Consider the following 10,892-nt stretch of genomic DNA (forward strand, 5'->3'; position numbering starts at 1 on the left):
CCAAAATATAGCTTTGATTTTTTTTCTTCACTAAGAAATTGTAATATATGCTCATTTTAGAAATATTAAGAAAATGAAAAAGTAAAAAATGGGGAAAATCACCTGTGGTATTATGACTCAAACACATTTACTTTTTTTTTTTTCTTTTCTTTTTGTATATGATCTTTATTACATTCTGGTAGTTTTTGTCAATTCCTATTCTGGGTACATTTGTCATGATGGAGTACTGAATACAGTTTATCTGCATCATTATATATGACTGTGTATGACCTTCATTCTGAAACATATTTACTTTTAACAGCTTGTTATGTTTCTCTTATTGTTTCAATATAGTTATGAATGTAATATATTATAATTTATCCCAGTATCCCATTTTCCCAAGTTTATTTGAAATTTAAGTGCTGCATTGTATAGACTAACCTTTGAATACTCAATCTTGAGCATTTTCCACCACCAACAACCAGTTCTCTGATTCTCCAGACACCAGTTGGTGTCCAACAGTTCAAGTCAACTCTGACATTAACTACCTGGAGTTAGCGTCAGACTCCATGGGTTAAAGGGCTCAGTCCCACAAGACTGCCCACACTTGAGATGCCAGTCACAAGTATCAGGTCACCCATACTTGTGATCAACTGGCTATAAATCAAAGGTTGCCACAACCCCCTCTTCAGGTTCAATAATTTGCTAGAATGGCTCAGAGAACTCAGAAAAATACTTGACTTTAACAGTTTATTATAAAGAACGTAACTCAGGAACAGTGAAATGGAAGAGATGCATAGGGCAAGCAAGGTATGCTGGGAAGGAGGTGGCATGGAGCTTCCATGCTTTCTCTGGGTGCGCCACCCTCCCAGCACCTTGATGTGTTCACCAACCCAGAAGCCCATCCCTTAGGGGGTTATTATGGAGGTTTCATTATGTAGGCATAATTAATTAAATAATTGGCCATTGGTGATTAACTCAGTCTCTAGCTCCTTTCCTTTCCCTGGAGGTTTCGGTAGGGTAGTGGGACAAAAAACTCCAACCCTCTAATCATGCCTTGGTCTTTCTGGTGACCCACTCCCATTCTGAAGCTATCTGGGGGCCCCCAGCCACCAGTCATGTCATTAGCATATGAAAGACACTGTCATCGCTCTGGAGATTGTGTTTTAGGAGATGTATGCCAGGAACCAGGGACAAAGACCAAATATTTATTTTCTATTATATCACACTAGATGTAAAGCCTCTACATGACAAAAACTAGTCAGCATCAATGATATTTCAAACCATGGACTATAATTAAGCATTCACCCCTGGTATGGAAGGTAGCTATCCAATTTATTGCAAAAATGGGAACTTGTTTTCTTATTTTGAGGGCCAGTTAACTTCAGTTATTGATCTTTAGTCAATAGCTCGTAACTTTAATTTTTCGATTCTTTAGCCTACATTATAGACATAGGTACAACCTTCGTTTTTCTTGATTACTTTGATTACAAATAATTGAATAATACTTTTAATTGCTTAGGTGTAAACAACAGTAACAAGTAAAACTTACAGAATTGATACCTCATCCTTACATTAAGTCAGAGGTCAAGATGAACAAAGAGTGGGATATAATCTAATAAATAATTACTAGGGTTTTTCCTTGTTATTAAAGTTTTAGACAAGAAAAAAATATATGGACTTCCTCCACAGTAAAAATTTGTCGTTTTTCTATTCTAGTCTTGTTTTTCTATTTTATAGACTTTTCCTTTTTAGAAAAATACAAGATCATGCTGTGTAGAAATTAACCCTTTATTCTCTTAGCTGTAGATCCACAAGCATTTTCATACCACTACATATTATTCTTAAATATACTTTAAATTTTTTCATAATGTTCCATTGTACCACATAGTATTTACACCTCCATTGTTGATCATTTTATGTTGTCTCTAGGATTTTGGTATTATAAAGAATGCTTTTGACGAACATTCTTGCAGTACATTGTACACATCCAAAATTATTTTGTTAGGATGAATTTCTAGTAGTAGAATTGGTAGATTAAAGAGTTGGATATCGCTCACACATTTGAGGCTTTATATATGAATTTCCAAATTGTTATACAGGGAGGCCATTATAACTTTATGCTCCTACCTGCAGCTTATGAGAATGGCTTACAATTCCTTTCGTCCTTGCCAGTGTATTTTTAAAACTTTGCTTGTTTAGTAGGTTAAAAGTACTGTCTTGTTCATCTTTAAGTGACAAATGAAAGCAAAGTAAGTGAATTTTTTATCACAAAGGCATTAACTTTCTGATTTAAAATAATAAAAATACATATGAACATGTTTTACTAGATGATCTGTCTAAAATAACTTTAACTTTGATTTTGTAATTCGCCAGTGGTATGATAGAGAGTATAAGTGCCTTTATACTTTGTAGTCTTTCAAGAGAACTTTGACTATTATTTATTCCAAAAGTTTGTTTGTATATCAATATGCATTCTTCTGTGAGTTCCATAGCACTTCTCAGATACTCAGAATGGGCCGTGACGCCTCTTCCTCCCCCAAAAGTAAAGAATAGCTACTTTAAAAGTATTATGTGTTGCATATCAACTGTCAAATGGTTTATATTTTTTATAATTCTAGGCAAATCCCCAAAAATCTTCTGGCACAGGTTTTTTGTTTTTATATAGTAGGGAGAAGAGATAGTGTGAATTATTTTGCTTCTTCTGAACAAATTGGTAAAAAAGATTATTATTTGTTTTTTTAAAGATATAAACCTAGAGAATTGGTTCTTTCTTAAGCTATTAAGATCAGCCTCTGGAATTTTATTTTTCTATTGATGAGTTTGGCCAATTTCAGCAAATACTTTAAGTAAGGAGCTTTTCGATAATGTTTAGTCCCATTTACAACTTAAAACTTCAAAAAAAAATTTTAAACTTCATTTATAAAGTCAATATATTGTTTCTATTTTGAGAATCTCAGTACCCTGATTTAAGACCTTCTGAAGTATATAAATATCTCTTATAAATACAATAGATTAAACTCTTAATAAATGTGTAGAACCTTAAAGTCTCATGAATATTTCAATGCCTCGTATAACTTAGTAACATTTTTACTTAAAAAATCACAAGTCAAAGTTGATTACTCAACTACACATTTTAAGTTGAATTTGGAAAGCTGAACTGTTAGTCTAATAGGCCAAATTTTCTTAAATATTATAAATATCCCCAATTTTTAAAGCCTGCACAGATTGCTTCTTGCCAGATTATTTTTTGAGGTGAAGTTCATAAACATGTTACCATTTAAAGAAATATTGTAATTACTACAAGAACAGAATGTAGAACATAGCACCCCCAGAAACCTCCATGTTCTCCACCCCAGTTAAATTCTCTCCCTTCCATTACCATTATTCTGACTTTTCTAATAATCGTTTGTTGGCTGTTTTTAAGTTTGACTTCCTAGGAATGCATATAGTTCAGTTTTGCCTGTTTTTGTATTTTACAGAAATGGAATTATACCACAAGTATTCTTTCATGACTTGCCCCCTTTGGTTAACGTTATCTTTGCATTTCATCTCTATTTTTCCCATAGCTGTAGTTTATTCCTTTTCATTGTTGTATATTATTGCATATCTATATATGACACCATTTAATTATTCACGTTTATTGTTGATAAACATTTGGGTTGTCGTCATTTGGTTGTTTTTTGGCTTTTAAGAGCTGTGAAGCTATGAACATTCTTGTCTGTCTTTTAAACATCTGCGAGTTTCTCTAGGGTACATGCCAAGGAGTAGAATTTTTTGTCATAGAATATATGCCTCTTAGACAAGGACAGACTGTTTTCCAAGATGATTGTACACATTTGTACTCCCACATGGAGTTCATAAGAGTTTTTGTTCCTACCTTCACTAATACTGTTGTCAGACTTAAATTTTTGCCAGTTGGTGAGTGTTAATGATATTTCATTGTGAATTTAATTTACATTCCCCTGATTTCTATCAGATTGATTATCCTTTTTTATGTTTGCTTATTGGCCACTTAGATTTCCTCTTCTGAGAAATGCCTTGACAAATTGCCCATTTTTTTGTATTGGAGTATCTGTCTTGTTGCTTATTGACACTTAGGAATTCCTCTAATTCTTAGGTTATATGTGTTGTAGATATCTTTTACTTTGCACTCTATTTTTCCACTTGTGGTTATAGTGACTGTCGATGAACAGTTCTTAATGTAATCAGATACATCCTTTTGAATTTCTCAAATGTTCTTGTTTGTCCAAAGATGCCTATATTCGCTTAATTCTTGAAGGATATTTTCATCAGGTATGGAATTCTATCTAAATTGGCAGTTATTTTCCCCCTGCATATTGAAGTTCTTATCCAGTGTTTTCTGCCTCATTCTTGCAAGTTCAGCTGTTGCTCATTTTAAAATAAGCTGTCCTATATTTTCTGGCTGCTTTCAAGATATTAGTCTTTATCTTTAGTTTTCTGAAGTTTTGCTATAAAATGTCTTGATGGGAATGTCTGTTGTTATTGTCAAGTTTGGGAACTCTGCTGGGCATCTGGAAATTTTCTAGACCTTGTCTGTAAACTATTTTTTCTGCCTCATTTTCTCTTTCCCTGGTTCTTTTGGGACTCCAGTTAATGTGGGTTAAATCCTTCTCACTGCATCCTCTGGGTTTTTTACCTTCTCTTCCCTGTTTTCTATCTTTGTCTTTTGGTGTTACATTCTAGATAGTTTCTTTTGCCCTGTCTTCTAGTTTACTAATTTTCTCAGTTACTGTTAAATCTCATCCACTGAGATCTTAATTCTGGTTATGATATTTTTCAGATCTAGAATTTCTGTTGGTTCTTTCCAGATTTTTTTATTGTTTCTAGTATCTTACTTGGCTATTATTTCTTTGAATATCGTCTACATAGTTACTTTTATATTCTGCCTCTGATAATTCCAGAATCTAAAGTAATTGTGGATCTGAGTTTATTGATAGTTGCTTTTTCTGTTTCTTGTTCATGGTGTCTTGTTTTCTTATGTGCCTATATGTTTAACAATATGCTGAACATTGTATTTGGAAACTGTGTTGAAGTCTAGGATAGTATTGTCCCCTACAGGATTTTTGTTTACTTCTGTCAGGTGCCTAGGGGTACTACCAGTTTAGAACACCTTAATCCAAGTTCAAGGTTTGCGTTTTCCTGGACTATCCCAATGACCCAAAGTCAGATTGTAAGAACTGTGTCATGGAAAGGTTTGCATACCTCTGGTTTCACCTTCTACCCTGTGAATGTAGTTTTCTTTTCCTAGCCCAAGGCCATCGAATGTGTGACTTAGTTTCAGAACTATTTCTTCCATAGAGGATGTGTCCTCAGGGCAAAAATAAAAGGTTTCATTATTGGGTGGCCCTTCTGAGTTTCTTGTCTTCTCTTAGTTTGACTTGGTAATTCTCTACCATCTCGTTACTTCTTTAATGCTTATATGATGTTTTTGTTTTTATTAATCCAACTTTTTTAGTTGACCCCGGTGAGAGAGAATTTATCCAGATTATTTAATTTGGTCTACTGTTATCAGAATCAGAATATAAATAAATTTCTGAGAGCAGGGATTTTGTATGTTTTGTTCACTTCTGTTTTCTTAGAAGAGTTCTGGTATATATTATGCATCAAGTCAATATTAACTGAATGATTTAAGTGAATAAGCTATTATTTTAAAGGAAATCTAAATTTCTTATGGGGTACATTCCCCTTTTTTTCTTCTTAAAAATAAAATTTAGCTATTCTTAAGCATTTTTCTCTTCCAGGTGTATTTTAGAACTAGTTCATCAAATTCCATTTGAACCCTGAGATTTTACCTAGAACTGCACTGAATTTATTTTTTTAATTAATTTTTATTGGAATATAGTTGATTTACAAAGTTGTGTTTCTGCTATACAGCAAAGTGAATCAGTAACACATACACATATATCTACTCTTTTATATTCTATTCTCAGGTAGGTCATTACAGAGTATTGAGTAGAGTTCCCTGTGCTATACAGTAGGTTCTTATTAGTTATCTATTTTATATATAGTAGTGTGTGTATGTTAATCTCAATCTCCCAATTTACCCCTCCCCCTTTGGGGAGGAAAGTAATTTGTGGAGAATGGGAAAATATGAGTCTTTTTTTTTAGGAATATGGTATGTTTTTCCATTTATCATTTTTTATGTCTTATAGCATTTCTTTATAAAGAATTGGACATTAAAATTTTTATTTCTAAATATTTGTTTTTGTTGCTTTTGTAAATGAATTTTCCCCAAAATTTCTTATTGAAATTGCTGATGTAAAGGGAAACTGTTGATTCTCTGTATGGTATTCTTATTCATCTCTTTTCACATTGCTCAACTCTGTTATATATATCTAATATCTTTTCAATCAGTTCTCTTTGAAATTTCTAAGTAGCCAGTTATAACATCTGCGCATTGTGACGTTTATTTCTTACTTTCAATTACTTATGCATAGTCTTTTCTTGTGTTTTTACATTGTCAAGGACCTCCAGGACAGTGTTGAACATCAGTGGTGATAGCTGGCATTCCTCTCTTGCTCCTGATTGTAATTGGGATACTTCATTTAATCATTAAATATAATTTTGCTGGAAGTTTCTTGTAGACACAATTTATTGAGTTAAAAATAGTTTGTTTCTCATTGGATAAGAGTTTTTATGTGTTTGCATTTGTTTTTGTTTTGTTTTTCGGCCACGCCACACGGCTTGCGGGATCTTAGTTCCCCAACCAGGGATTGAACCCAGGCCACAGCAGTGAAAGCGCTGAGTCCTAGCCACTGGACCTCCAGGGAATTCCTATGTGTTTGTCTTTTTAAATTTTTAATAGAAAGTGGACTCTCGATCTTAGCAAAATTTTTCTTCTGCCTCTGTTGAGATTGTCATGTGATTTTTTTCGTCTTTAATAAATTGATGTTAATAAAATTTATTAATAGGCTTTTAAACATTGGACCACCCTTACATTTCTCCTTAGTCATGATATGTTGCTTAATACTAGGAACTTGATTTGCTTCTATGTCATTGAAGAATTTTTTCATGTATATCTATTAGTGTACTATTAGTATACTTTCTGCTATATTTGTCTGGATTTGGTATCCAAGTTATAGTAACCTCATAAAATGAGTTTGGAAGTTTAAATTTGCCTATGCTTTGAAAGAGTTTTCATAAACAATATTGCTTTCTTAAGAATTTGATAGTACTGATTCATAAACTCATATGAGCTGTTAACTTTGAGAGAAAGATCTTGTTGACTACTTTTACTATTTTGTTTATAATCATAGGTTGTTAGGTTTTTTTCCCTCCCTCTGAGCCAATTTTAGTTACATTTTCTTAGAGGAGTATACATTTCTTATAAATTTTCTAAAAATTTGGGATAATTTGTACATAGTATATTTCTTACAAGTTATTTAATCTCCATATCTGTCATTGTTTACTCACATAACTAATGTTTATTTATTTATTTTATTTTTTGGCCCTGCTGTGAGGCTTGCAGGATCTTAGTTCCCCAACTAGGGATTGAACTCATGGCAGTGAAAGGATCGAGTCCTAACCACTGGACCATCAGGGAATTCCCAATATTTACTTCTACTTTATCTTTTTTCCTTAATTAAACTTGCTGAAGGTTTTATCTATATAGATATCTATATGTGTGTGTGTATATATATCTATATATGTATATATATAGATATATATACAGAGAGAGAGAGAGAGAGAGAGAGCTATTATCGTTGTTTATTTATTACCTTACATTTAAACTTTGATTTTCTTTTTAACCAGTTTCTCATGTGTTTAAAAATAGTGTGTAATCTCTGGGTTTTGGGGTACAGAATTTTTTATATATATATCTTTATCATGATTTAGCTTCTTTAGGGTGGCTATTACAACTCCTACATCTGTCTTCCATGTCTCTTAACTTTTTTTTTTTTTTTTACATTTTTCATCCCCTTGTCTTTTGCACTGTGCCCTGGGAGAATTCCTTAGTTCCTTCTTCCAACACACTAATTGACTCTAAAGCTGTGTTCATTCTGCTAATCGGCCTATCCGTTGAGTTGGTTGGAGGTTTGGTATTTTGGTGTGTTTATTTTATTTTTATTTATTTATTTATTTTGCGGTATGTGGGCCTCTCACTGTTGTGGCCTCTCCCGTTGCAGAGCACAGGCTCCAGATGTGCAGACTCAGCGGCCATGGCTCACAGGCCCAGCCGCTCCGTGGCATGTGGGATCTTCCCGGACCAGGGCACGAACCCGTGTCCCCTGCACCGGCAGGCGGACTCTCAACCACTGCGCCACCAGGGAAGCCCTGGTGTATTTATTTTTATACTCATTTTTTCTTTCTAATTAATTTAAAAAATGAGTATAAAAATAATTAATTGTTCTTCTTAAGGTCCTATTTGTCTCATGGATGTGATATCCTCTTGGCCTTCTGAGGATATTAATTGTATATGTTTTTAAGACTCCTTTTGCCCTATTAATTGTTTTCTCAGAAATTAGTTCTGTCTGCTGAGTTTGATGCCCTTTCATGGTGTTGGTTCCCTCAAATATTTGGCAATTCTTGCTTGTTTGCTCACTTACATTTCAGATTTCTTGTTAGCCTTTCTGCAAATGTTCTATAAATTCGGCCTGTTTCTGGTGATTATAGGGAAAGAGTGCAACCAGTATCAAGTCTTTTAGAAGTGTAGACTTTGTTTCTTTTTTGGTATTGTAGAGCAATATCATGCCTCTGCCATGGCTGAACTATTATAAAAGCAGCCCAACATCTGGAATCCTTCCCACCTTTTGTAACTGCCTTCCCATGCATAGTTTGGCCTCAGTTTTCCTCCTTCAGTCAGATTCCATTTACCCTCTTTTTTTTTTTCAGGAATTACACATAATTTATGATTAATCAAAATATACTTTCTTCTTTCCCAACACTGTTATAGACTTTTAAATTTTTTCATTATGTCAGTTTTTAGGGAATAGAGGATGCTGCAATGCATATTCAATCCAAACTTCAGAAGTTAATCTATAAGTTATTGTCAGTATATAACTTTACTAATTCCCCTAGATCTCTTCCCCAGTAATTTCTTAGTCACTGGTAAACTTTTCAGTATAAAACACAGTCTGTAAGAGAGAGTTTTACATGAAAGGCTTTTTTTGATTGATAGAATAGTTCGTGCAAATTGGAATGGAATATTACTTCCCTAAACCATTATGACATCACGTTATAAGACATGGTACTTCTGCTTCAGAAAAGTGTTCTTTTTAGCTACCTCAAATCTTTCTCTTTTCTTCTGCATATAACTTATAAGTCAGTTCTTTTAGAATAGCACAACAGTGCTTTCTACTCACTGCAGTCACTAGATATATATTTCATGAAGATGCATAGAAATAGATAAGGAATGAAAGTATTTTATTTTTTTAGAAGTTAATTTAAAACATAGATGATTAAAATGAGTTAATTTTTTATCCTCTGACTTACATTTTATATTCTGCTTTTTAATTTTTTATTTGGTTACTATTAGAAGGTGACATTTATTGTTATTCCTTTCTCTTTGCTCAAAGTGACCAAACTGCTAATTTAAAATGTCTGTTGGGGCCTTTTCAGAACCGAAACATTTACCAAAGGTGAAAAATATTATGTGAACATGGTTTTTCAAGACCTCTGCTATTATTTCATATAGTATATTACAAGCCCTTTTAGAGGTCCATAGATCATGAGACCACTTCTCATGCAGAAGTCCAGTCAAATGGTTCTAAATGGTAATACTGGCACAGCAGTAAGTTTTGTTTTGTTCTCATGACCCATTTTCTGGGTGGTCTACTGGATTAAAAACACAAACAAAATGCAGTGTGTATTGGGTTGGCCAAAAAGTTTGTTCGGGTTTTCTGTACAAACTTAGGAAAAACCCGAACGAACTTTTTGGCCAACCCAATACCATAGAAGTGAACAGATTCAGTCAGGGCTCACTTTACGAAAGATCTTCCAGTAAATTTCATATTTTATCTAACTCTACAGAGGAGAGAATGGTCTGTTCCGCTTTGTTCTTCATTGCTACTTCCAGACTTTTCTCCGTCTCTCCTCTAAAAATCCCCAGCTGTGAAGCTCATGCTATCAGACTGTACTACTCACTCCTTCTCCTTGTTGCAGTTACCAATCCCCCAGTATGCCACAGCCTGGAAGATTTTTAGCTGCAGGTCAGTCTTTGCACTCTCATGTCCTAAAACTCTCACACTCTCATGTCCTAAAACTTGAATGTTCATGAGAAAGTGACATTAGAGCAAATTGCTGAAGATGGTGAGGGAGGTAGGGAAAGTGTACTGGGCTGTGGGAAGAACAAGTGCAAAGACTAAATGAGAGCATACTTGGTGTGCTGAAGGTACACAGGAAGGCCACTATAGCTGGAGAAAAGCAAGTGGGGAGTAGGAGGTGATGTTAGAGAAATAATGGAGATCTGGTTCTTACAGGGCCCCTCTGTGCCATGGTTAGGCATGTGAGATCATAAGACCTCTATAACAAATTTATCCTTTCCTATTTCAGTCTCTCACTTGCATGATCGTGCCCTAAACTTTGTATCCATAACTGCAGCCCTGTTCTCAGTTTTAATATTCCTACTCTCTGAATTACCACTTCTTGTCCTTCCAGTTTTATTCTCTTATACTCTGACTCTGTAATTCTTCAGCCCCACCAGGGCCTAAAATCTATTGATTTTACCACCTTTTTATTTGACTCTCAGTCTCTCCGTCTACTATCCCCCTTGTTAACCCTTACTGCTTAACCCAAATTTTATTCATCAGTCCTTTATCAAGATCACTCTCTCGTAATCACTCATCCCTGTTCCTCTCTCCCTTGGTATACTCTCTTGGCAAAATCCCATTTGCGGTACGCAGGCCTCTCACTGTTGTGGCCTCTCCCGTTGCGGAGCACAGGCTCTGGAC

The sequence above is a fragment of the Physeter macrocephalus genome, chromosome 4 (genome assembly GCF_002837175.3).
Source record: "Physeter macrocephalus isolate SW-GA chromosome 4, ASM283717v5, whole genome shotgun sequence".
NCBI classification, from domain to species: domain Eukaryota; kingdom Metazoa; phylum Chordata; class Mammalia; order Artiodactyla; family Physeteridae; genus Physeter; species Physeter macrocephalus.